The sequence below is a fragment of the Scyliorhinus torazame genome, chromosome 5 (assembly GCF_047496885.1).
Source record: "Scyliorhinus torazame isolate Kashiwa2021f chromosome 5, sScyTor2.1, whole genome shotgun sequence".
Lineage (NCBI taxonomy): Eukaryota > Metazoa > Chordata > Chondrichthyes > Carcharhiniformes > Scyliorhinidae > Scyliorhinus > Scyliorhinus torazame.
The window spans coordinates 70,194,192-70,217,594 of NC_092711.1; the positions used below are offsets into that span (position 1 = coordinate 70,194,192).

General features: G+C 46.5%; 15 non-coding genes across 15 annotated transcripts; 8 read left to right on the top strand and 7 right to left on the bottom strand.

The window, feature by feature from the left end:
* Positions 1 to 132: 132 nt before the first annotated feature.
* On the bottom strand, positions 133 to 222 carry trnap-ugg (transfer RNA proline (anticodon UGG)). The gene is given in 2 exon segments: positions 133 to 168; positions 187 to 222. It is a non-coding gene; the product is annotated as a tRNA-Pro (tRNA).
* A 1,149-nt stretch (positions 223 to 1,371) lies between these two features.
* On the top strand, positions 1,372 to 1,443 carry trnav-uac (transfer RNA valine (anticodon UAC)). Its single transcript has one exon. It is a non-coding gene; the product is annotated as a tRNA-Val (tRNA).
* Positions 1,444 to 4,387: 2,944 nt separating this feature from the next.
* trnav-uac (transfer RNA valine (anticodon UAC)) lies at positions 4,388 to 4,460 on the top strand. Its single transcript has one exon. It is a non-coding gene; the product is annotated as a tRNA-Val (tRNA).
* Positions 4,461 to 6,152: 1,692 nt separating this feature from the next.
* On the bottom strand, positions 6,153 to 6,242 carry trnap-ugg (transfer RNA proline (anticodon UGG)). Its single transcript is given in 2 exon segments — positions 6,153 to 6,188; positions 6,207 to 6,242. It is a non-coding gene; the product is annotated as a tRNA-Pro (tRNA).
* A 1,150-nt stretch (positions 6,243 to 7,392) lies between these two features.
* trnav-uac (transfer RNA valine (anticodon UAC)) lies at positions 7,393 to 7,465 on the top strand. Its single transcript has one exon. It is a non-coding gene; the product is annotated as a tRNA-Val (tRNA).
* Positions 7,466 to 9,170: 1,705 nt separating this feature from the next.
* Positions 9,171 to 9,260, bottom strand: trnap-ugg (transfer RNA proline (anticodon UGG)). Its single transcript is given in 2 exon segments — positions 9,171 to 9,206; positions 9,225 to 9,260. It is a non-coding gene; the product is annotated as a tRNA-Pro (tRNA).
* A 1,151-nt stretch (positions 9,261 to 10,411) lies between these two features.
* Positions 10,412 to 10,484, top strand: trnav-uac (transfer RNA valine (anticodon UAC)). The gene has a single exon. It is a non-coding gene; the product is annotated as a tRNA-Val (tRNA).
* A 1,705-nt stretch (positions 10,485 to 12,189) lies between these two features.
* trnap-ugg (transfer RNA proline (anticodon UGG)) lies at positions 12,190 to 12,279 on the bottom strand. The gene is given in 2 exon segments: positions 12,190 to 12,225; positions 12,244 to 12,279. It is a non-coding gene; the product is annotated as a tRNA-Pro (tRNA).
* A 1,151-nt stretch (positions 12,280 to 13,430) lies between these two features.
* Positions 13,431 to 13,503, top strand: trnav-uac (transfer RNA valine (anticodon UAC)). The gene has a single exon. It is a non-coding gene; the product is annotated as a tRNA-Val (tRNA).
* A 1,705-nt stretch (positions 13,504 to 15,208) lies between these two features.
* trnap-ugg (transfer RNA proline (anticodon UGG)) lies at positions 15,209 to 15,298 on the bottom strand. The gene is given in 2 exon segments: positions 15,209 to 15,244; positions 15,263 to 15,298. It is a non-coding gene; the product is annotated as a tRNA-Pro (tRNA).
* Positions 15,299 to 16,448: 1,150 nt separating this feature from the next.
* On the top strand, positions 16,449 to 16,521 carry trnav-uac (transfer RNA valine (anticodon UAC)). Its single transcript has one exon. It is a non-coding gene; the product is annotated as a tRNA-Val (tRNA).
* A 1,705-nt stretch (positions 16,522 to 18,226) lies between these two features.
* Positions 18,227 to 18,316, bottom strand: trnap-ugg (transfer RNA proline (anticodon UGG)). Its single transcript is given in 2 exon segments — positions 18,227 to 18,262; positions 18,281 to 18,316. It is a non-coding gene; the product is annotated as a tRNA-Pro (tRNA).
* A 1,150-nt stretch (positions 18,317 to 19,466) lies between these two features.
* Positions 19,467 to 19,539, top strand: trnav-uac (transfer RNA valine (anticodon UAC)). The gene has a single exon. It is a non-coding gene; the product is annotated as a tRNA-Val (tRNA).
* Positions 19,540 to 21,244: 1,705 nt separating this feature from the next.
* trnap-ugg (transfer RNA proline (anticodon UGG)) lies at positions 21,245 to 21,334 on the bottom strand. The gene is given in 2 exon segments: positions 21,245 to 21,280; positions 21,299 to 21,334. It is a non-coding gene; the product is annotated as a tRNA-Pro (tRNA).
* Positions 21,335 to 22,484: 1,150 nt separating this feature from the next.
* trnav-uac (transfer RNA valine (anticodon UAC)) lies at positions 22,485 to 22,557 on the top strand. Its single transcript has one exon. It is a non-coding gene; the product is annotated as a tRNA-Val (tRNA).
* Positions 22,558 to 23,403: the final 846 nt, after the last annotated feature.

The following is a 23,403-nucleotide window of genomic DNA, read 5'->3' on the forward strand; positions in this document are numbered from 1 at the left end:
GCGCGGCTGGGGGACCGGCGAATCCAGCCCACAATCCAGAACTTACTATACAACCCAATGTCAATGAATCCCGCCGAATGTGCCGCAAAGAAATGAAGAAAATATCGCTTGACCAACAGAAAACCTTGCAAAGGGCTCGTCCGGGATTTGAACCCGGGACCTCTCGCAAGTTTCGAAACCGACACACCCAAAGCGAGAATCATACCCCTAGACCAACGAGCCGCGGGAAAGTAACTTATACATGCTGTTATTGCCATCGAAAATCGATCTAACATCTGCGGAAAATACTGGAACAACTCAGCGACTCAGGCGGGATTTGTCGACAGGACAACAAAGCTCGTCTTTCACCATCACCTTTCATTAAAACCGGGACCGGTGAGAAATGTCGGACGTTGTAACCAAGTGAAATCCCGGAGGGAGCAAACAGACCAACAGGAAAGGGCTCTGACAGGGTGCAGGTCAGGAGAGATTAAATGAGAAAAGGCCTAGGGTTCCCTGGCCACAGAGTGAGGTGAGCATCCAATGAGAGAATAATTACACCACAGTATGAGGCCATTGCAGCCGCTGTGTCTGTGCCAGCTCTCAACAACTACCGCCCGGACACAAAGAACAAGTGGAAACAAGATTCAAACCCAAATCAGCGATGGAAGTACACACAGAATGGGGGAAGCATTTACAGGGTGAGACTGTTGCACACACTCTGAGTGTGAAAGCTGTATGGAGCCCAATGGAAAGATGCGCTGCTGTTCCTCGAGTGTTTGTTGAGCTTCTTTGGAACATTTCAGGAGGCCGAGGTCCGGGAGGTCAGCGTTAAGATCCAGCTCTCCAGTCAGTTCAATTCTCCACTTTGGCTCTGTGGATTAGATGGGTCACGTCCCTGTGAAGTTAACGCAGATCTGGAGCATCAATTCTATCCAACCGCACTCCAGCTCAGACACTGTCTCCCTCGAGCATCATCTGTGGGGAGAGAAACGACGTAAACATCCCGAGTCCTGAGAAACCTTTTTCAGAGTGGGCCAATGCAAACCAACCCCGCCGTCAGCGTCGCAAACAATTCATAATGTCTGACCTGGAGTAAAGGGCTTGTCCTGGATTTAAACCCAAGACCGCTCGCATTGATTAAAAATCCGTAAACGAGAACCATACCTCGAGACCACAGGGCACAAATTTAAGACCGAGCTAAGCAAAATAGAACTTATGTTCAGTTCGATATAATTTCTACATCTCATGGTTTTATATGTTGAAACATCTGTTTTTTTTTAACAAACAGCTGTCGTCTTGTAATCAGTGGCCTGGCCTCTCAGCCTCGCCATGCGAATCGGCAGCAACACAGTGAGGTTGAACATTGTACACGTCCGTTAATTGCTAACTGTTTCTGTGGTGTAGTGGTTATCACATTCGCCTTACACGCGAAAGGTCCCCGGTTTCGACCGGGCAGAAACATCTCATACTTCCAGTTTAGTCTGTTGCAGACTATCTCGTAACTGGTTCTCATCAACGAGCAACAGCCAAATGCATGCACTCGAATGGGCCTATGGCGCAATGGATAACGCGCCTGACTACGAATCAGGAGATTCCAGGTTTGACTGCTGGCTCGCACTTCTGAGTTTTGTGCGAAGTCTTACAACACCAGGTTAAAGTCCAACAGGTTTGTTTCGATGTCACTAGCTTTCGGAGCGCTGCTCCTTCCTCAGGTGAAGAATGTCTGAATTTTGGCCTGCGCTTTAACTCAGTGGGTGGGACAGCTGATTCTTGATGCTGCGCAAAGTGAGCAGGACATCTTCAATTCTCGTATCGGTTGTGGTTATTTACGAAAGCCCTGCCTTCTCAATTTAACTTCCACTTCAAGCAAAACATAACTTATCTTCAGGTCAGTAAAGTTCCATTCCTGATTGTTTTATAAGTTGAGACATCGGTTTTAAAGAAACGGCTGTCTTCTTGTAATAAGTGACATGGCCTCTCAGCCAAACCATGAGAAGAGGCGGCAACACAGTGAGGTTGAACATTGCACAAGTCCATTGATTACTGCACCGCCAGCGGTTTCGGTAGTGTAGTGGTTAGCACATTCCCCTAACATGCGAAAGGTCCCCGGGTCCATACCGGGTAGAAACATCAAGTGCTTCTCATGTTGTGTGAGGAATGTTTGCACAAAGTAATTTTGTTCCCCGATCTCGTATGTTCGAGGGTTATGAGGTTTAGTCTCTCATGAGCCACTAAAATAAATTCCACATTAAGTCACAAGTACTGAATTTTCGACAGGCAATGTGAAGAAATGGATCTTCCTATTTTGGATATTCGGAGCTAGTACAACAGAATTTCATGCATTTACAAATGCAGATGATCATACTTATTCACCATCTCAAACATGTCTAAATGAACGACAAATGCAACTTACTGCGGATGCTTCATTCTGAAACAAAAACAGAAAATACTGGACAATCTCAGCAGGTCTGACGGGCTGTGTGGAACGAGATGGCAGCTGTCGTTCCGGGCCTGGGTGACTCTTTGTCAAAGCTGGAGAACTGGAAATGGGGTCAGATTCAGCCTATTGTGGATGGGCGGGGGGTGGGGTGCCCTATTGGGCCTCGATAGAGTGGTCAACATTAGGTGGAAAATGACGACAATGTCTCGGACAGAAAGAAAAAGGGAATGTAAATGTGGCTAATCAAGGCTAACAAAGGTGCTGATAGTGGCGCCTCAAGAGATCAGAATGTGTTAATAGCAGAACAAAGTAAGCAGGATGTCACAGAACAATTGGCGACAGGGATCAGATTGCTCAAGTAGGATGGTATGGGCTGGGGGGAGGGGGGAATGCTGAGGGCAAAACATATCAATGGAAGGAATGAAAATAAGTTGATGGAAACAGATGGTGGAGGGGGAAGAGAGATTACACAGTCTGATGTTGTTGAACTGAATAAAATGAAACAGACAGAGAGCTGCCTGAATCCACCGGAATTAGTCAATAGAGGTAAGTGAATGTCTAATCACAGACAAGCTTTTAGAAAATGTCTCGATTGTCTCGGGAACGTGTTGGTTCCCTGTTGCGTGAGCTCAGCTTCTCAAAGGAAACCCAATGTCAATGAATCCCGCCGAATGTGCCGCAAAGAAATGAAGAAAATATCGCTTGACCAACAGAAAACCTTGCAAAGGGCTCGTCCGGGATTTGAACACGGGACCTCTCGCAAGTTTCGAAACCGACACACCCAAAGCGAGAATCATACCCCTAGACCAACGAGCCGCGGGAAAGTAACTTATACATGCTGTTATTGCCATCGAAAATCGATCTAACATCTGCGGAAAATACTGGAACAACTCAGCGAGTCAGGCGGGATTTGCCGACAGGACAACAAAGCTCGTCTTTCACCATCACCTTTCATTAAAACCGGGACCGGTTAGAAATGTCGGACGTTTTAACCAAGTGAAATCCCGGAGGGAGCAAACAGACCAACAGGAAAGGGCTCTGACAGGGTGCAAGTCGGGAGAGATTAAATGAGAAAAGGCCTAGGGTTCCCTGGCCACAGAGTGAGGTTAGCGTCGAATGAGAGAATAATTACACCACAGTATGAGGCCATTCCAGCCGCTGTGTCTGTGCCAGCTCTCAACAACTACCGCCCGGACACAAAGAACAAGTGGAAACAAGATTCAAACCCAAATCAGCGATGGAAGTACACACAGAATGGGGGCAGCATTTACAGGGTGAGACTGTTGCACACACTCTGAGTGTGAAAGCTGTATGGAGCCCAATGGAAAGATGCGCTGCTGTTCCTCGAGTGTTTGTTGAGCTTCTTTGGAACATTTCAGGAGGCCGAGGTCCGGGAGGTCAGCGTTAAGATGCAGCTCTCCAGTCAGTTCAATTCTCCACTTTGGCTCTGTGGATTAGATGGGTCACGTCCCTGTGAAGTTAACGCAGATCTGGAGCATCAATTCTATCCAACCGCACTCCAGCTCAGACACTGTCTCCCTCGAGCATCATCTGTGGGGAGAGAAACGACGTAAACATCCCGAGTCCTGAGAAACCTTTTTCAGAGTGGGCCAATGCAAACCAACCCCGCCGTCAGCGTCGCAAACAATTCATAATGTCTGACCTGGAGTAAAGGGCTTGTCCTGGATTTAAACCCAAGACCGCTCGCATTGATTAAAAATCCGTAAACGAGAACCATACCTCGAGACCACAGGGCACAAATTTAAGACCGAGCTAAGCAAAATAGAACTTATGTTCAGTTCGATATAATTTCTACATCTCATGGTTTTATATGTTGAAACATCTGTTTTTTTTTAACAAACAGCTGTCGTCTTGTAATAAGTGGCCTGGCCTCTCAGCCTCGCCATGCGAATCGGCAGCAACACAGTGAGGTTGAACATTGTACACGTCCGTTAATTGCCAACTGTTTCTGTGGTGTAGTGGTTATCACATTCGCCTTACACGCGAAAGGTCCCCGGTTCGAAACCAGGCAGAAACATCTCATACTTCCAGTTTAGTCTGTTGCAGACTATCTCGTAACTGGTTCTCATCAACGAGCAACAGCCAAATGCATGCACTCGAATGGGCCTATGGCGCAATGGATAACGTGCCTGACTACGAATCAGGAGATTCCAGGTTTGACTGCTGGCTCGCACTTCTGAGTTTTGTGCGAAGTCTTACAACAACAGGTTAAAGTCCAACAGGTTTGTTTCGATGTCACTAGCTTTCGGAGCGCTGCTCTGAATGTCTGAATTTTGACCTGCGCTTTAACTCAGTGGGTGGGACAGCTGATTCTTGATGCTGCGCAAAGTGAGCAGGACATCTTCAATTCTCGTATCGGTTGTGGTTATTTACGAAAGCCCTGCCTTCTCAATTTAACTTCCACTTCAAGCAAAACATAACTTATCTTCAGGTCAGTAAAGTTCCATTCCTGATTGTTTTATAAGTTGAGACATCGGTTTTAAAGAAACGGCTGTCTTCTTGTAATAAGTGACATGGCCTCTCAGCCAAACCATGAGAAGAGGCGGCAACACAGTGAGGTTGAACATTGCACAAGTCCATTGATTACTGCACCGCCAGCGGTTTCGGTAGTGTAGTGGTTAGCACATTCCCCTAACATGCGAAAGGTCCCCGGGTCCATACCGGGTAGAAACATCAAGTGCTTCTCATGTTGTGTGAGGAATGTTTGCACAAAGTAATTTTGTTCCCCGATCTCGTATGTTCGAGGATTATGAGGTTTAGTCTCTCATGAGCCACTAAAATAAATTCCACATTAAGTCACAAGTACTGAATTTTCGACAGGCAATGTGAAGAAATGGATCTTCCTATTTTGGATATTCGGAGCTAGTACAACAGAATTTCATGCATTTACAAATGCAGATGATCATACTTATTCACCATCTCAAACATGTCTAAATGAACGACAAATGCAACTTACTGCGGATGCTTCATTCTGAAACAAAAACAGAAAATACTGGACAATCTCAGCAGGTCTGACGGGCTGTGTGGAACGAGATGGCAGCTGTCGTTCCGGGCCTGGGTGACTCTTTGTCAAAGCTGGAGAACTGGAAATGGGGTCAGATTCAGCCTATTGTGGATGGGCGGGGGGTGGGGTGCCCTATTGGGCCTCGATAGAGTGGTCAACATTAGGTGGAAAATGACGACAATGTCTCGGACAGAAAGAAAAAGGGAATGTAAATGTGGCTAATCAAGGATAACAAAGGTGCTGATAGTGGCGCCTCAAGAGATCAGAATGTGTTAATAGCAGAACAAAGTAAGCAGGATGTCACAGAACAATTGGCGACAGGGATCAGATTGCTCAAGTAGGATGGTATGGGCTGGGGGGAGGGGGGAATGCTGAGGGCAAAACATATCAATGGAAGGAATGAAAATAAGTTGATGGAAACAGATGGTGGAGGGGGAAGAGAGATTACACAGTCTGATGTTGTTGAACTGAATAAAATGAAACAGACAGAGAGCTGCCTGAATCCACCGGAATTAGTCAATAGAGGTAAGTGAATGTCTAATCACAGACAAGCTTTTAGAAATTGTCCCGATTGTCTCGGGAACGTGTTGGTTCCCTGCTGTGTGAGCTCAGCTTCTCAAAGGAAACCCAATGTCAATGAATCCCGCCGAATGTGCCGCAAAGAAATGAAGAAAATATCGCTTGACCAACAGAAAACCTTGCAAAGGGCTCGTCCGGGATTTGAACCCGGGACCTCTCGCAAGTTTCGAAACCGACACACCCAAAGCGAGAATCATACCCCTAGACCAACGAGCCGGGGGAAAGTAACTTATACATGCTGTTATTGCCATCGAAAATCGATCTAACATCTGCGGAAAATACTGGAACGACTCAGCGACTCAGGCGGGATTTGTCGACAGGACAACAAAGCTCGTCTTTCACCATCGCCTTTCATTAAATCCGGGACCGGTGAGAAATGTCGGACGTTTTAACCAAGTGAAATCCCAGAGGGAGCAAACAGAACAACAGGAAAGGGCTCTGACAGGGTGCAAGTCAGGAGAGATTAAATGAGAAAAGGCCTAGGGTTCCCTGGCCACAGAGTGAGGTTAGCGTCGAATGAGAGAATAATTACACCACAGTATGAGGCCATTCCAGCCGCTGTGTCTGTGCCAGCTCTCAACAACTACCGCCCGGACACAAAGAACAAGTGGAAACAAGATTCAAACCCAAATCAGCGATGGAAGTACACACAGAATGGGGGCAGCATTTACAGGGTGAGACTGTTGCACACACTCTGAGTGTGAAAGCTGTATGGAGCCCAATGGAAAGATGCGCTGCTGTTCCTCGAGTGTTTGTTGAGCTTCTTTGGAACATTTCAGGAGGCCGAGGTCCGGTAGGTCAGCGTTAAGATCCAGCTCTCCAAGTCAGGTCAATTCTCCACTTTGGCTCTGTGGATTAGATGGGTCACGTCCCTGTGAAGTTAACGCAGATCTGGAGCATCAATTCTATCCAACCGCACTCCAGCTCAGACACTGTCTCCCTCGAGCATCATCTGTGGGGAGAGAAACGACGTAAACATCCCGAGTCCTGAGAAACCTTTTTCAGAGTGGGCCAATGCAAACCAACCCCGCCGTCAGCGTCGCAAACAATTCATAATGTCTGACCTGGAGTAAAGGGCTTGTCCTGGATTTAAACCCAAGACCGCTCGCATTGATTAAAAATCCGTAAACGAGAACCATACCTCGAGACCACAGGGCACAAATTTAAGACCGAGCTAAGCAAAATAGAACTTATGTTCAGTTCGATATAATTTCTACATCTCATGGTTTTATATGTTGAAACATCTGTTTTTTTTTAACAAACAGCTGTCGTCTTGTAATAAGTGGCCTGGCCTCTCAGCCTCGCCATGCGAATCGGCAGCAACACAGTGAGGTTGAACATTGTACACGTCCGTCAATTGCCAACTGTTTCTGTGGTGTAGTGGTTATCACATTTGCCTTACACGCGAAAGGTCCCCGGTTCGAAACCGGGCAGAAACATCTCATACTTCCAGTTTAGTCTGTTGCAGACTATCTCGTAACTGGTTCTCATCAACGAGCAACAGCCAAATGCATGCACTCGAATGGGCCTATGGCGCAATGGATAACGTGCCTGACTACGAATCAGGAGATTCCAGGTTTGACTGCTGGCTCGCACTTCTGAGTTTTGTGCGAAGTCTTACAACACCAGGTTAAAGTCCAACAGGTTTGTTTCGATGTCACTAGCTTTCGGAGCGCTGCTCCTTCCTCAGGTGAAGAATGTCTGAATTTTGGCCTGCGCTTTAACTCAGTGGGTGGGACAGCTGATTCTTGATGCTGCGCAAAGTGAGCAGGACATCTTCAATTCTCGTATCGGTTGTGGTTATTTACGAAAGCCCTGCCTTCTCAATTTAACTCCCACTTCAAGCAAAACATAACTTATCTTCAGGTCAGTAAAGTTCCATTCCTGATTGTTTTATAAGTTGAGACATCGGTTTTAAAGAAACGGCTGTCTTCTTGTAATAAGTGACATGGCCTCTCAGCCAAACCATGAGACGAGGCGGCAACACAGTGAGGTTGAACATTGCACAAGTCCATTGATTACTGCACCGCCAGCGGTTTCGGTAGTGTAGTGGTTAGCACATTCCCCTAACATGCGAAAGGTCCCCGGGTCCATACCGGGTAGAAACATCAAGTGCTTCTCATGTTGTGTGAGGAATGTTTGCACAAAGTAATTTTGTTCCCCGATCTCGTATGTTCGAGGATTATGAGGTTTAGTCTCTCATGAGCCACTAAAATAAATTCCACATTAAGTCACAAGTACTGAATTTTCGACAGGCAATGTGAAGAAATGGATCTTCCTATTTTGGATATTCGGAGCTAGTACAACAGAATTTCATGCATTTACAAATGCAGATGATCATACTTATTCACCATCTCAAACATGTCTAAATGAACGACAAATGCAACTTACTGCGGATGCTTCATTCTGAAACAAAAACAGAAAATACTGGACAATCTCAGCAGGTCTGACGGGCTGTGTGGAACGAGATGGCAGCTGTCGTTCCGGGCCTGGGTGACTCTTTGTCAAAGCTGGAGAACTGGAAATGGGGTCAGATTCAGCCTATTGTGGATGGGCGGGGGGTGGGGTGCCCTATTGGGCCTCGATAGAGTGGTCAACATTAGGTGGAAAATGACGACAATGGCTCGGACAGAAAGAAAAAGGGAATGTAAATGTGGCTAATCAAGGATAACAAAGGTGCTGATAGTGGCGCCTCAAGAGATCAGAATGTGTTAATAGCAGAACAAAGTAAGCAGGATGTCACAGAACAATTGGCGACAGGGATCAGATTGCTCAAGTAGGATGGTATGGGCTGGGGGGAGGGGGGAATGCTGAGGGCAAAACATATCAATGGAAGGAATGAAAATAAGTTGATGGAAACAGATGGTGGAGGGGGAAGAGAGATTACACAGTCTGATGTTGTTGAACTGAATAAAATGAAACAGACAGAGAGCTGCCTGAATCCACCGGAATTAGTCAATAGAGGTAAGTGAATGTCTAATCACAGACAAGCTTTTAGAAATTGTCCCGATTGTCTCGGGAACGTGTTGGTTCCCTGCTGTGTGAGCTCAGCTTCTCAAAGGAAACCCAATGTCAATGAATCCCGCCGAATGTGCCGCAAAGAAATGAAGAAAATATCGCTTGACCAACAGAAAACCTTGCAAAGGGCTCGTCCGGGATTTGAACCCGGGACCTCTCGCAAGTTTCGAAACCGACACACCCAAAGCGAGAATCATACCCCTAGACCAACGAGCCGGGGGAAAGTAACTTATACATGCTGTTATTGCCATCGAAAATCGATCTAACATCTGCGGAAAATACTGGAACGACTCAGCGACTCAGGCGGGATTTGTCGACAGGACAACAAAGCTCGTCTTTCACCATCGCCTTTCATTAAATCCGGGACCGGTGAGAAATGTCCGACGTTTTAACCAAGTGAAATCCCAGAGGGAGCAAACAGAACAACAGGAAAGGGCTCTGACAGGGTGCAGGTCAGGAGAGATTAAATGAGAAAAGGCCTAGGGTTCCCTGGCCACAGAGTGAGGTTAGCGTCGAATGAGAGAATAATTACACCACAGTATGAGGCCATTCCAGCCGCTGTGTCTGTGCCAGCTCTCAACAACTACCGCCCGGACACAAAGAACAAGTGGAAACAAGATTCAAACCCAAATCAGCGATGGAAGTACACACAGAATGGGGGGCAGCATTTACAGGGTGAGACTGTTGCACACACTCTGAGTGTGAAAGCTGTATGGAGCCCAATGGAAAGATGCGCTGCTGTTCCTCGAGTGTTTGTTGAGCTTCTTTGGAACATTTCAGGAGGCCGAGGTCCGGTAGGTCAGCGTTAAGATCCAGCTCTCCAAGTCAGGTCAATTCTCCACTTTGGCTCTGTGGATTAGATGGGTCACGTCCCTGTGAAGTTAACGCAGATCTGGAGCATCAATTCTATCCAACCGCACTCCAGCTCAGACACTGTCTCCCTCGAGCATCATCTGTGGGGAGAGAAACGACGTAAACATCCCGAGTCCTGAGAAACCTTTTTCAGAGTGGGCCAATGCAAACCAACCCCGCCGTCAGCGTCGCAAACAATTCATAATGTCTGACCTGGAGTAAAGGGCTTGTCCTGGATTTAAACCCAAGACCGCTCGCATTGATTAAAAATCCGTAAACGAGAACCATACCTCGAGACCACAGGGCACAAATTTAAGACCGAGCTAAGCAAAATAGAACTTATGTTCAGTTCGATATAATTTCTACATCTCATGGTTTTATATGTTGAAACATCTGTTTTTTTTTAACAAACAGCTGTCGTCTTGTAATAAGTGGCCTGGCCTCTCAGCCTCGCCATGCGAATCGGCAGCAACACAGTGAGGTTGAACATTGTACACGTCCGTCAATTGCCAACTGTTTCTGTGGTGTAGTGGTTATCACATTTGCCTTACACGCGAAAGGTCCCCGGTTCGAAACCGGGCAGAAACATCTCATACTTCCAGTTTAGTCTGTTGCAGACTATCTCGTAACTGGTTCTCATCAACGAGCAACAGCCAAATGCATGCACTCGAATGGGCCTATGGCGCAATGGATAACGTGCCTGACTACGAATCAGGAGATTCCAGGTTTGACTGCTGGCTCGCACTTCTGAGTTTTGTGCGAAGTCTTACAACACCAGGTTAAAGTCCAACAGGTTTGTTTCGATGTCACTAGCTTTCGGAGCGCTGCTCCTTCCTCAGGTGAAGAATGTCTGAATTTTGGCCTGCGCTTTAACTCAGTGGGTGGGACAGCTGATTCTTGATGCTGCGCAAAGTGAGCAGGACATCTTCAATTCTCGTATCGGTTGTGGTTATTTACGAAAGCCCTGCCTTCTCAATTTAACTCCCACTTCAAGCAAAACATAACTTATCTTCAGGTCAGTAAAGTTCCATTCCTGATTGTTTTATAAGTTGAGACATCGGTTTTAAAGAAACGGCTGTCTTCTTGTAATAAGTGACATGGCCTCTCAGCCAAACCATGAGACGAGGCGGCAACACAGTGAGGTTGAACATTGCACAAGTCCATTGATTACTGCACCGCCAGCGGTTTCGGTAGTGTAGTGGTTAGCACATTCCCCTAACATGCGAAAGGTCCCCGGGTCCATACCGGGTAGAAACATCAAGTGCTTCTCATGTTGTGTGAGGAATGTTTGCACAAAGTAATTTTGTTCCCCGATCTCGTATGTTCGAGGATTATGAGGTTTAGTCTCTCATGAGCCACTAAAATAAATTCCACATTAAGTCACAAGTACTGAATTTTCGACAGGCAATGTGAAGAAATGGATCTTCCTATTTTGGATATTCGGAGCTAGTACAACAGAATTTCATGCATTTACAAATGCAGATGATCATACTTATTCACCATCTCAAACATGTCTAAATGAACGACAAATGCAACTTACTGCGGATGCTTCATTCTGAAACAAAAACAGAAAATACTGGACAATCTCAGCAGGTCTGACGGGCTGTGTGGAACGAGATGGCAGCTGTCGTTCCGGGCCTGGGTGACTCTTTGTCAAAGCTGGAGAACTGGAAATGGGGTCAGATTCAGCCTATTGTGGATGGGCGGGGGGTGGGGTGCCCTATTGGGCCTCGATAGAGTGGTCAACATTAGGTGGAAAATGACGACAATGGCTCGGACAGAAAGAAAAAGGGAATGTAAATGTGGCTAATCAAGGATAACAAAGGTGCTGATAGTGGCGCCTCAAGAGATCAGAATGTGTTAATAGCAGAACAAAGTAAGCAGGATGTCACAGAACAATTGGCGACAGGGATCAGATTGCTCAAGTAGGATGGTATGGGCTGGGGGGAGGGGGGAATGCTGAGGGCAAAACATATCAATGGAAGGAATGAAAATAAGTTGATGGAAACAGATGGTGGAGGGGGAAGAGAGATTACACAGTCTGATGTTGTTGAACTGAATAAAATGAAACAGACAGAGAGCTGCCTGAATCCACCGGAATTAGTCAATAGAGGTAAGTGAATGTCTAATCACAGACAAGCTTTTAGAAATTGTCCCGATTGTCTCGGGAACGTGTTGGTTCCCTGCTGTGTGAGCTCAGCTTCTCAAAGGAAACCCAATGTCAATGAATCCCGCCGAATGTGCCGCAAAGAAATGAAGAAAATATCGCTTGACCAACAGAAAACCTTGCAAAGGGCTCGTCCGGGATTTGAACCCGGGACCTCTCGCAAGTTTCGAAACCGACACACCCAAAGCGAGAATCATACCCCTAGACCAACGAGCCGCGGGAAAGTAACTTATACATGCTGTTATTGCCATCGAAAATCGATCTAACATCTGCGGAAAATACTGGAACGACTCAGCGACTCAGGCGGGATTTGTCGACAGGACAACAAAGCTCGTCTTTCACCATCGCCTTTCATTAAATCCGGGACCGGTGAGAAATGTCCGACGTTTTAACCAAGTGAAATCCCAGAGGGAGCAAACAGAACAACAGGAAAGGGCTCTGACAGGGTGCAGGTCAGGAGAGATTAAATGAGAAAAGGCCTAGGGTTCCCTGGCCACAGAGTGAGGTTAGCGTCGAATGAGAGAATAATTACACCACAGTATGAGGCCATTCCAGCCGCTGTGTCTGTGCCAGCTCTCAACAACTACCGCCCGGACACAAAGAACAAGTGGAAACAAGATTCAAACCCAAATCAGCGATGGAAGTACACACAGAATGGGGGGCAGCATTTACAGGGTGAGACTGTTGCACACACTCTGAGTGTGAAAGCTGTATGGAGCCCAATGGAAAGATGCGCTGCTGTTCCTCGAGTGTTTGTTGAGCTTCTTTGGAACATTTCAGGAGGCCGAGGTCCGGGAGGTCAGCGTTAAGATCCAGCTCTCCAAGTCAGGTCAATTCTCCACTTTGGCTCTGTGGATTAGATGGGTCACGTCCCTGTGAAGTTAACGCAGATCTGGAGCATCAATTCTATCCAACCGCACTCCAGCTCAGACACTGTCTCCCTCGAGCATCATCTGTGGGGAGAGAAACGACGTAAACATCCCGAGTCCTGAGAAACCTTTTTCAGAGTGGGCCAATGCAAACCAACCCCGCCGTCAGCGTCGCAAACAATTCATAATGTCTGACCTGGAGTAAAGGGCTTGTCCTGGATTTAAACCCAAGACCGCTCGCATTGATTAAAAATCCGTAAACGAGAACCATACCTCGAGACCACAGGGCACAAATTTAAGACCGCGCTAAGCAAAATAGAACTTATGTTCAGTTCGATATAATTTCTACATCTCATGGTTTTATATGTTGAAACATCTGTTTTTTTTTAACAAACAGCTGTCGTCTTGTAATAAGTGGCTTGGCCTCTCAGCCTCGCCATGCGAATCGGCAGCAACACAGTGAGGTTGAACATTGTACACGTCCGTCAATTGCCAACTGTTTCTGTGGTGTAGTGGTTATCACATTCGCCTTACACGCGAAAGGTCCCCGGTTCGAAACCGGGCAGAAACATCTCATACTTCCAGTTTAGTCTGTTGCAGACTATCTCGTAACTGGTTCTCATCAACGAGCAACAGCCAAATGCATGCACTCGAATGGGCCTATGGCGCAATGGATAACGTGCCTGACTACGAATCAGGAGATTCCAGGTTTGACTGCTGGCTCGCACTTCTGAGTTTTGTGCGAAGTCTTACAACACCAGGTTAAAGTCCAACAGGTTTGTTTCGATGTCACTAGCTTTCGGAGCGCTGCTCCTTCCTCAGGTGAAGAATGTCTGAATTTTGACCTGCGCTTTAACTCAGTGGGTGGGACAGCTGATTCTTGATGCTGCGCAAAGTGAGCAGGACATCTTCAATTCTCGTATCGGTTGTGGTTATTTACGAAAGCCCTGCCTTCTCAATTTAACTTCCACTTCAAGCAAAACATAACTTATCTTCAGGTCAGTAAAGTTCCATTCCTGATTGTTTTATAAGTTGAGACATCGGTTTTAAAGAAACGGCTGTCTTCTTGTAATAAGTGACATGGCCTCTCAGCCAAACCATGAGAAGAGGCGGCAACACAGTGAGGTTGAACATTGCACAAGTCCATTGATTACTGCACCGCCAGCGGTTTCGGTAGTGTAGTGGTTAGCACATTCCCCTAACATGCGAAAGGTCCCCGGGTCCATACCGGGTAGAAACATCAAGTGCTTCTCATGTTGTGTGAGGAATGTTTGCACAAAGTAATTTTGTTCCCCGATCTCGTATGTTCGAGGATTATGAGGTTTAGTCTCTCATGAGCCACTAAAATAAATTCCACATTAAGTCACAAGTACTGAATTTTCGACAGGCAATGTGAAGAAATGGATCTTCCTATTTTGGATATTCGGAGCTAGTACAACAGAATTTCATGCATTTACAAATGCAGATGATCATACTTATTCACCATCTCAAACATGTCTAAATGAACGACAAATGCAACTTACTGCGGATGCTTCATTCTGAAACAAAAACAGAAAATACTGGACAATCTCAGCAGGTCTGACGGGCTGTGTGGAACGAGATGGCAGCTGTCGTTCCGGGCCTGGGTGACTCTTTGTCAAAGCTGGAGAACTGGAAATGGGGTCAGATTCAGCCTATTGTGGATGGGCGGGGGGTGGGGTGCCCTATTGGGCCTCGATAGAGTGGTCAACATTAGGTGGAAAATGACGACAATGTCTCGGACAGAAAGAAAAAGGGAATGTAAATGTGGCTAATCAAGGATAACAAAGGTGCTGATAGTGGCGCCTCAAGAGATCAGAATGTGTTAATAGCAGAACAAAGTAAGCAGGATGTCACAGAACAATTGGCGACAGGGATCAGATTGCTCAAGTAGGATGGTATGGGCTGGGGGGAGGGGGGAATGCTGAGGGCAAAACATATCAATGGAAGGAATGAAAATAAGTTGATGGAAACAGATGGTGGAGGGGGAAGAGAGATTACACAGTCTGATGTTGTTGAACTGAATAAAATGAAACAGACAGAGAGCTGCCTGAATCCACCGGAATTAGTCAATAGAGGTAAGTGAATGTCTAATCACAGACAAGCTTTTAGAAATTGTCCCGATTGTCTCGGGAACGTGTTGGTTCCCTGCTGTGTGAGCTCAGCTTCTCAAAGGAAACCCAATGTCAATGAATCCCGCCGAATGTGCCGCAAAGAAATGAAGAAAATATCGCTTGACCAACAGAAAACCTTGCAAAGGGCTCGTCCGGGATTTGAACCCGGGACCTCTCGCAAGTTTCGAAACCGACACACCCAAAGCGAGAATCATACCCCTAGACCAACGAGCCGCGGGAAAGTAACTTATACATGCTGTTATTGCCATCGAAAATCGATCTAACATCTGCGGAAAATACTGGAACGACTCAGCGACTCAGGCGGGATTTGTCGACAGGACAACAAAGCTCGTCTTTCACCATCGCCTTTCATTAAATCCGGGACCGGTGAGAAATGTCCGACGTTTTAACCAAGTGAAATCCCAGAGGGAGCAAACAGAACAACAGGAAAGGGCTCTGACAGGGTGCAGGTCAGGAGAGATTAAATGAGAAAAGGCCTAGGGTTCCCTGGCCACAGAGTGAGGTTAGCGTCGAATGAGAGAATAATTACACCACAGTATGAGGCCATTCCAGCCGCTGTGTCTGTGCCAGCTCTCAACAACTACCGCCCGGACACAAAGAACAAGTGGAAACAAGATTCAAACCCAAATCAGCGATGGAAGTACACACAGAATGGGGGCAGCATTTACAGGGTGAGACTGTTGCACACACTCTGAGTGTGAAAGCTGTATGGAGCCCAATGGAAAGATGCGCTGCTGTTCCTCGAGTGTTTGTTGAGCTTCTTTGGAACATTTCAGGAGGCCGAGGTCCGGGAGGTCAGCGTTAAGATCCAGCTCTCCAAGTCAGGTCAATTCTCCACTTTGGCTCTGTGGATTAGATGGGTCACGTCCCTGTGAAGTTAACGCAGATCTGGAGCATCAATTCTATCCAACCGCACTCCAGCTCAGACACTGTCTCCCTCGAGCATCATCTGTGGGGAGAGAAACGACGTAAACATCCCGAGTCCTGAGAAACCTTTTTCAGAGTGGGCCAATGCAAACCAACCCCGCCGTCAGCGTCGCAAACAATTCATAATGTCTGACCTGGAGTAAAGGGCTTGTCCTGGATTTAAACCCAAGACCGCTCGCATTGATTAAAAATCCGTAAACGAGAACCATACCTCGAGACCACAGGGCACAAATTTAAGACCGCGCTAAGCAAAATAGAACTTATGTTCAGTTCGATATAATTTCTACATCTCATGGTTTTATATGTTGAAACATCTGTTTTTTTTTAACAAACAGCTGTCGTCTTGTAATAAGTGGCCTGGCCTCTCAGCCTCGCCATGCGAATCGGCAGCAACACAGTGAGGTTGAACATTGTACACGTCCGTCAATTGCCAACTGTTTCTGTGGTGTAGTGGTTATCACATTCGCCTTACACGCGAAAGGTCCCCGGTTCGAAACCGGGCAGAAACATCTCATACTTCCAGTTTAGTCTGTTGCAGACTATCTCGTAACTGGTTCTCATCAACGAGCAACAGCCAAATGCATGCACTCGAATGGGCCTATGGCGCAATGGATAACGTGCCTGACTACGAATCAGGAGATTCCAGGTTTGACTGCTGGCTCGCACTTCTGAGTTTTGTGCGAAGTCTTACAACACCAGGTTAAAGTCCAACAGGTTTGTTTCGATGTCACTAGCTTTCGGAGCGCTGCTCCTTCCTCAGGTGAAGAATGTCTGAATTTTGGCCTGCGCTTTAACTCAGTGGGTGGGACAGCTGATTCTTGATGCTGCGCAAAGTGAGCAGGACATCTTCAATTCTCGTATCGGTTGTGGTTATTTACGAAAGCCCTGCCTTCTCAATTTAACTTCCACTTCAAGCAAAACATAACTTATCTTCAGGTCAGTAAAGTTCCATTCCTGATTGTTTTATAAGTTGAGACATCGGTTTTAAAGAAACGGCTGTCTTCTTGTAATAAGTGACATGGCCTCTCAGCCAAACCATGAGAAGAGGCGGCAACACAGTGAGGTTGAACATTGCACAAGTCCATTGATTACTGCACCGCCAGCGGTTTCGGTAGTGTAGTGGTTAGCACATTCCCCTAACATGCGAAAGGTCCCCGGGTCCATACCGGGTAGAAACATCAAGTGCTTCTCATGTTGTGTGAGGAATGTTTGCACAAAGTAATTTTGTTCCCCGATCTCGTATGTTCGAGGATTATGAGGTTTAGTCTCTCATGAGCCACTAAAATAAATTCCACATTAAGTCACAAGTACTGAATTTTCGACAGGCAATGTGAAGAAATGGATCTTCCTATTTTGGATATTCGGAGCTAGTACAACAGAATTTCATGCATTTACAAATGCAGATGATCATACTTATTCACCATCTCAAACATGTCTAAATGAACGACAAATGCAACTTACTGCGGATGCTTCATTCTGAAACAAAAACAGAAAATACTGGACAATCTCAGCAGGTCTGACGGGCTGTGTGGAACGAGATGGCAGCTGTCGTTCCGGGCCTGGCTGACTCTTTGTCAAAGCTGGAGAACTGGAAATGGGGTCAGATTCAGCCTATTGTGGATGGGCGGGGGGTGGGGTGCCCTATTGGGCCTCGATAGAGTGGTCAACATTAAGTGGAAAATGACGACAATGTCTCGGACAGAAAGAAAAAGGGAATGTAAATGTGGCTAATCAAGGATAACAAAGGTGCTGATAGTGGCGCCTCAAGAGATCAGAATGTGTTAATAGCAGAACAAAGTAAGCAGGATGTCACAGAACAATTGGCGACAGGGATCAGATTGCTCAAGTAGGATGGTATGGGCTGGGGGGAGGGGGGAATGCTGAGGGCAAAACATATCAATGGAAGGAATGAAAATAAGTTGATGGAAACAGATGGTGGAGGGGGAAGAGAGATTACACAGTCTGATGTTGTTGAACTGAATAAAATGAAACAGACAGAGAGCTGCCTGAATCCACCGGAATTAGTCAATAGAGGTAAGTGAATGTCTAATCACAGACAAGCTTTTAGAAATTGTCCCGATTGTCTCGGGAACGTGTTGGTTCCCTGCTGTGTGAGCTCAGCTTCTCAAAGGAAACCCAATGTCAATGAATCCCGCCGAATGTGCCGCAAAGAAATGAAGAAAATATCGCTTGACCAACAGAAAACCTTGCAAAGGGCTCGTCCGGGATTTGAACCCGGGACCTCTCGCAAGTTTCGAAACCGACACACCCAAAGCGAGAATCATACCCCTAGACCAACGAGCCGTGGGAAAGTAACTTATACATGCTGTTATTGCCATCGAAAATCGATCTAACATCTGCGGAAAATACTGGAACGACTCAGCGACTCAGGCGGGATTTGTCGACAGGACAACAAAGCTCGTCTTTCACCATCGCCTTTCATTAAATCCGGGACCGGTGAGAAATGTCGGACGTTTTAACCAAGTGAAATCCCAGAGGGAGCAAACAGAACAACAGGAAAGGGCTCTGACAGGGTGCAAGTCAGGAGAGATTAAATGAGAAAAGGCCTAGGGTTCCCTGGCCACAGAGTGAGGTTAGCGTCGAATGAGAGAATAATTACACCACAGTATGAGGCCATTCCAGCCGCTGTGTCTGTGCCAGCTCTCAACAACTACCGCCCGGACACAAAGAACAAGTGGAAACAAGATTCAAACCCAAATCAGCGATGGAAGTACACACAGAATGGGGGCAGCATTTACAGGGTGAGACTGTTGCACACACTCTGAGTGTGAAAGCTGTATGGAGCCCAATGGAAAGATGCGCTGCTGTTCCTCGAGTGTTTGTTGAGCTTCTTTGGAACATTTCAGGAGGCCGAGGTCCGGGAGGTCAGCGTTAAGATCCAGCTCTCCAAGTCAGGTCAATTCTCCACTTTGGCTCTGTGGATTAGATGGGTCACGTCCCTGTGAAGTTAACGCAGATCTGGAGCATCAATTCTATCCAACCGCACTCCAGCTCAGACACTGTCTCCCTCGAGCATCATCTGTGGGGAGAGAAACGACGTAAACATCCCGAGTCCTGAGAAACCTTTTTCAGAGTGGGCCAATGCAAACCAACCCCGCCGTCAGCGTCGCAAACAATTCATAATGTCTGACCTGGAGTAAAGGGCTTGTCCTGGATTTAAACCCAAGACCGCTCGCATTGATTAAAAATCCGTAAACGAGAACCATACCTCGAGACCACAGGGCACAAATTTAAGACCGAGCTAAGCAAAATAGAACTTATGTTCAGTTCGATATAATTTCTACATCTCATGGTTTTATATGTTGAAACATCTGTTTTTTTTTAACAAACAGCTGTCGTCTTGTAATAAGTGGCCTGGCCTCTCAGCCTCGCCATGCGAATCGGCAGCAACACAGTGAGGTTGAACATTGTACACGTCCGTTAATTGCCGACTGTTTCTGTGGTGTAGTGGTTATCACATTCGCCTTACACGCGAAAGGTCCCCGGTTCGAAACCGGGCAGAAACATCTCATACTTCCAGTTTAGTCTGTTGCAGACTATCTCGTAACTGGTTCTCATCAACGAGCAACAGCCAAATGCATGCACTCGAATGGGCCTATGGCGCAATGGATAACGTGCCTGACTACGAATCAGGAGATTCCAGGTTTGACTGCTGGCTCGCACTTCTGAGTTTTGTGCGAAGTCTTACAACAACAGGTTAAAGTCCAACAGGTTTGTTTCGATGTCACTAGCTTTCGGAGCGCTGCTCCTTCCTCAGGTGAAGAATGTCTGAATTTTGACCTGCGCTTTAACTCAGTGGGTGGGACAGCTGATTCTTGATGCTGCGCAAAGTGAGCAGGACATCTTCAATTCTCGTATCGGTTGTGGTTATTTACGAAAGCCCTGCCTTCTCAATTTAACTTCCACTTCAAGCAAAACATAACTTATCTTCAGGTCAGTAAAGTTCCATTCCTGATTGTTTTATAAGTTGAGACATCGGTTTTAAAGAAACGGCTGTCTTCTTGTAATAAGTGACATGGCCTCTCAGCCAAACCATGAGAAGAGGCGGCAACACAGTGAGGTTGAACATTGCACAAGTCCATTGATTACTGCACCGCCAGCGGTTTCGGTAGTGTAGTGGTTAGCACATTCCCCTAACATGCGAAAGGTCCCCGGGTCCATACCGGGTAGAAACATCAAGTGCTTCTCATGTTGTGTGAGGAATGTTTGCACAAAGTAATTTTGTTCCCCGATCTCGTATGTTCGAGGATTATGAGGTTTAGTCTCTCATGAGCCACTAAAATAAATTCCACATTAAGTCACAAGTACTGAATTTTCGACAGGCAATGTGAAGAAATGGATCTTCCTATTTTGGATATTCGGAGCTAGTACAACAGAATTTCATGCATTTACAAATGCAGATGATCATACTTATTCACCATCTCAAACATGTCTAAATGAACGACAAATGCAACTTACTGCGGATGCTTCATTCTGAAACAAAAACAGAAAATACTGGACAATCTCAGCAGGTCTGACGGGCTGTGTGGAACGAGATGGCAGCTGTCGTTCCGGGCCTGGGTGACTCTTTGTCAAAGCTGGAGAACTGGAAATGGGGTCAGATTCAGCCTATTGTGGATGGGCGGGGGGTGGGGTGCCCTATTGGGCCTCGATAGAGTGGTCAACATTAGGTGGAAAATGACGACAATGTCTCGGACAGAAAGAAAAAGGGAATGTAAATGTGGCTAATCAAGGATAACAAAGGTGCTGATAGTGGCGCCTCAAGAGATCAGAATGTGTTAATAGCAGAACAAAGTAAGCAGGATGTCACAGAACAATTGGCGACAGGGATCAGATTGCTCAAGTAGGATGGTATGGGCTGGGGGGAGGGGGGAATGCTGAGGGCAAAACATATCAATGGAAGGAATGAAAATAAGTTGATGGAAACAGATGGTGGAGGGGGAAGAGAGATTACACAGTCTGATGTTGTTGAACTGAATAAAATGAAACAGACAGAGAGCTGCCTGAATCCACCGGAATTAGTCAATAGAGGTAAGTGAATGTCTAATCACAGACAAGCTTTTAGAAATTGTCCCGATTGTCTCGGGAACGTGTTGGTTCCCTGCTGTGTGAGCTCAGCTTCTCAAAGGAAACCCAATGTCAATGAATCCCGCCGAATGTGCCGCAAAGAAATGAAGAAAATATCGCTTGACCAACAGAAAACCTTGCAAAGGGCTCGTCCGGGATTTGAACCCGGGACCTCTCGCAAGTTTCGAAACCGACACACCCAAAGCGAGAATCATACCCCTAGACCAACGAGCCGGGGGAAAGTAACTTATACATGCTGTTATTGCCATCGAAAATCGATCTAACATCTGCGGAAAATACTGGAACGACTCAGCGACTCAGGCGGGATTTGTCGACAGGACAACAAAGCTCGTCTTTCACCATCGCCTTTCATTAAATCCGGGACCGGTGAGAAATGTCGGACGTTTTAACCAAGTGAAATCCCAGAGGGAGCAAACAGAACAACAGGAAAGGGCTCTGACAGGGTGCAAGTCAGGAGAGATTAAATGAGAAAAGGCCTAGGGTTCCCTGGCCACAGAGTGAGGTTAGCGTCGAATGAGAGAATAATTACACCACAGTATGAGGCCATTCCAGCCGCTGTGTCTGTGCCAGCTCTCAACAACTACCGCCCGGACACAAAGAACAAGTGGAAACAAGATTCAAACCCAAATCAGCGATGGAAGTACACACAGAATGGGGGCAGCATTTACAGGGTGAGACTGTTGCACACACTCTGAGTGTGAAAGCTGTATGGAGCCCAATGGAAAGATGCGCTGCTGTTCCTCGAGTGTTTGTTGAGCTTCTTTGGAACATTTCAGGAGGCCGAGGTCCGGTAGGTCAGCGTTAAGATCCAGCTCTCCAAGTCAGGTCAATTCTCCACTTTGGCTCTGTGGATTAGATGGGTCACGTCCCTGTGAAGTTAACGCAGATCTGGAGCATCAATTCTATCCAACCGCACTCCAGCTCAGACACTGTCTCCCTCGAGCATCATCTGTGGGGAGAGAAACGACGTAAACATCCCGAGTCCTGAGAAACCTTTTTCAGAGTGGGCCAATGCAAACCAACCCCGCCGTCAGCGTCGCAAACAATTCATAATGTCTGACCTGGAGTAAAGGGCTTGTCCTGGATTTAAACCCAAGACCGCTCGCATTGATTAAAAATCCGTAAACGAGAACCATACCTCGAGACCACAGGGCACAAATTTAAGACCGAGCTAAGCAAAATAGAACTTATGTTCAGTTCGATATAATTTCTACATCTCATGGTTTTATATGTTGAAACATCTGTTTTTTTTTAACAAACAGCTGTCGTCTTGTAATAAGTGGCCTGGCCTCTCAGCCTCGCCATGCGAATCGGCAGCAACACAGTGAGGTTGAACATTGTACACGTCCGTCAATTGCCAACTGTTTCTGTGGTGTAGTGGTTATCACATTTGCCTTACACGCGAAAGGTCCCCGGTTCGAAACCGGGCAGAAACATCTCATACTTCCAGTTTAGTCTGTTGCAGACTATCTCGTAACTGGTTCTCATCAACGAGCAACAGCCAAATGCATGCACTCGAATGGGCCTATGGCGCAATGGATAACGTGCCTGACTACGAATCAGGAGATTCCAGGTTTGACTGCTGGCTCGCACTTCTGAGTTTTGTGCGAAGTCTTACAACACCAGGTTAAAGTCCAACAGGTTTGTTTCGATGTCACTAGCTTTCGGAGCGCTGCTCCTTCCTCAGGTGAAGAATGTCTGAATTTTGGCCTGCGCTTTAACTCAGTGGGTGGGACAGCTGATTCTTGATGCTGCGCAAAGTGAGCAGGACATCTTCAATTCTCGTATCGGTTGTGGTTATTTACGAAAGCCCTGCCTTCTCAATTTAACTCCCACTTCAAGCAAAACATAACTTATCTTCAGGTCAGTAAAGTTCCATTCCTGATTGTTTTATAAGTTGAGACATCGGTTTTAAAGAAACGGCTGTCTTCTTGTAATAAGTGACATGGCCTCTCAGCCAAACCATGAGACGAGGCGGCAACACAGTGAGGTTGAACATTGCACAAGTCCATTGATTACTGCACCGCCAGCGGTTTCGGTAGTGTAGTGGTTAGCACATTCCCCTAACATGCGAAAGGTCCCCGGGTCCATACCGGGTAGAAACATCAAGTGCTTCTCATGTTGTGTGAGGAATGTTTGCACAAAGTAATTTTGTTCCCCGATCTCGTATGTTCGAGGATTATGAGGTTTAGTCTCTCATGAGCCACTAAAATAAATTCCACATTAAGTCACAAGTACTGAATTTTCGACAGGCAATGTGAAGAAATGGATCTTCCTATTTT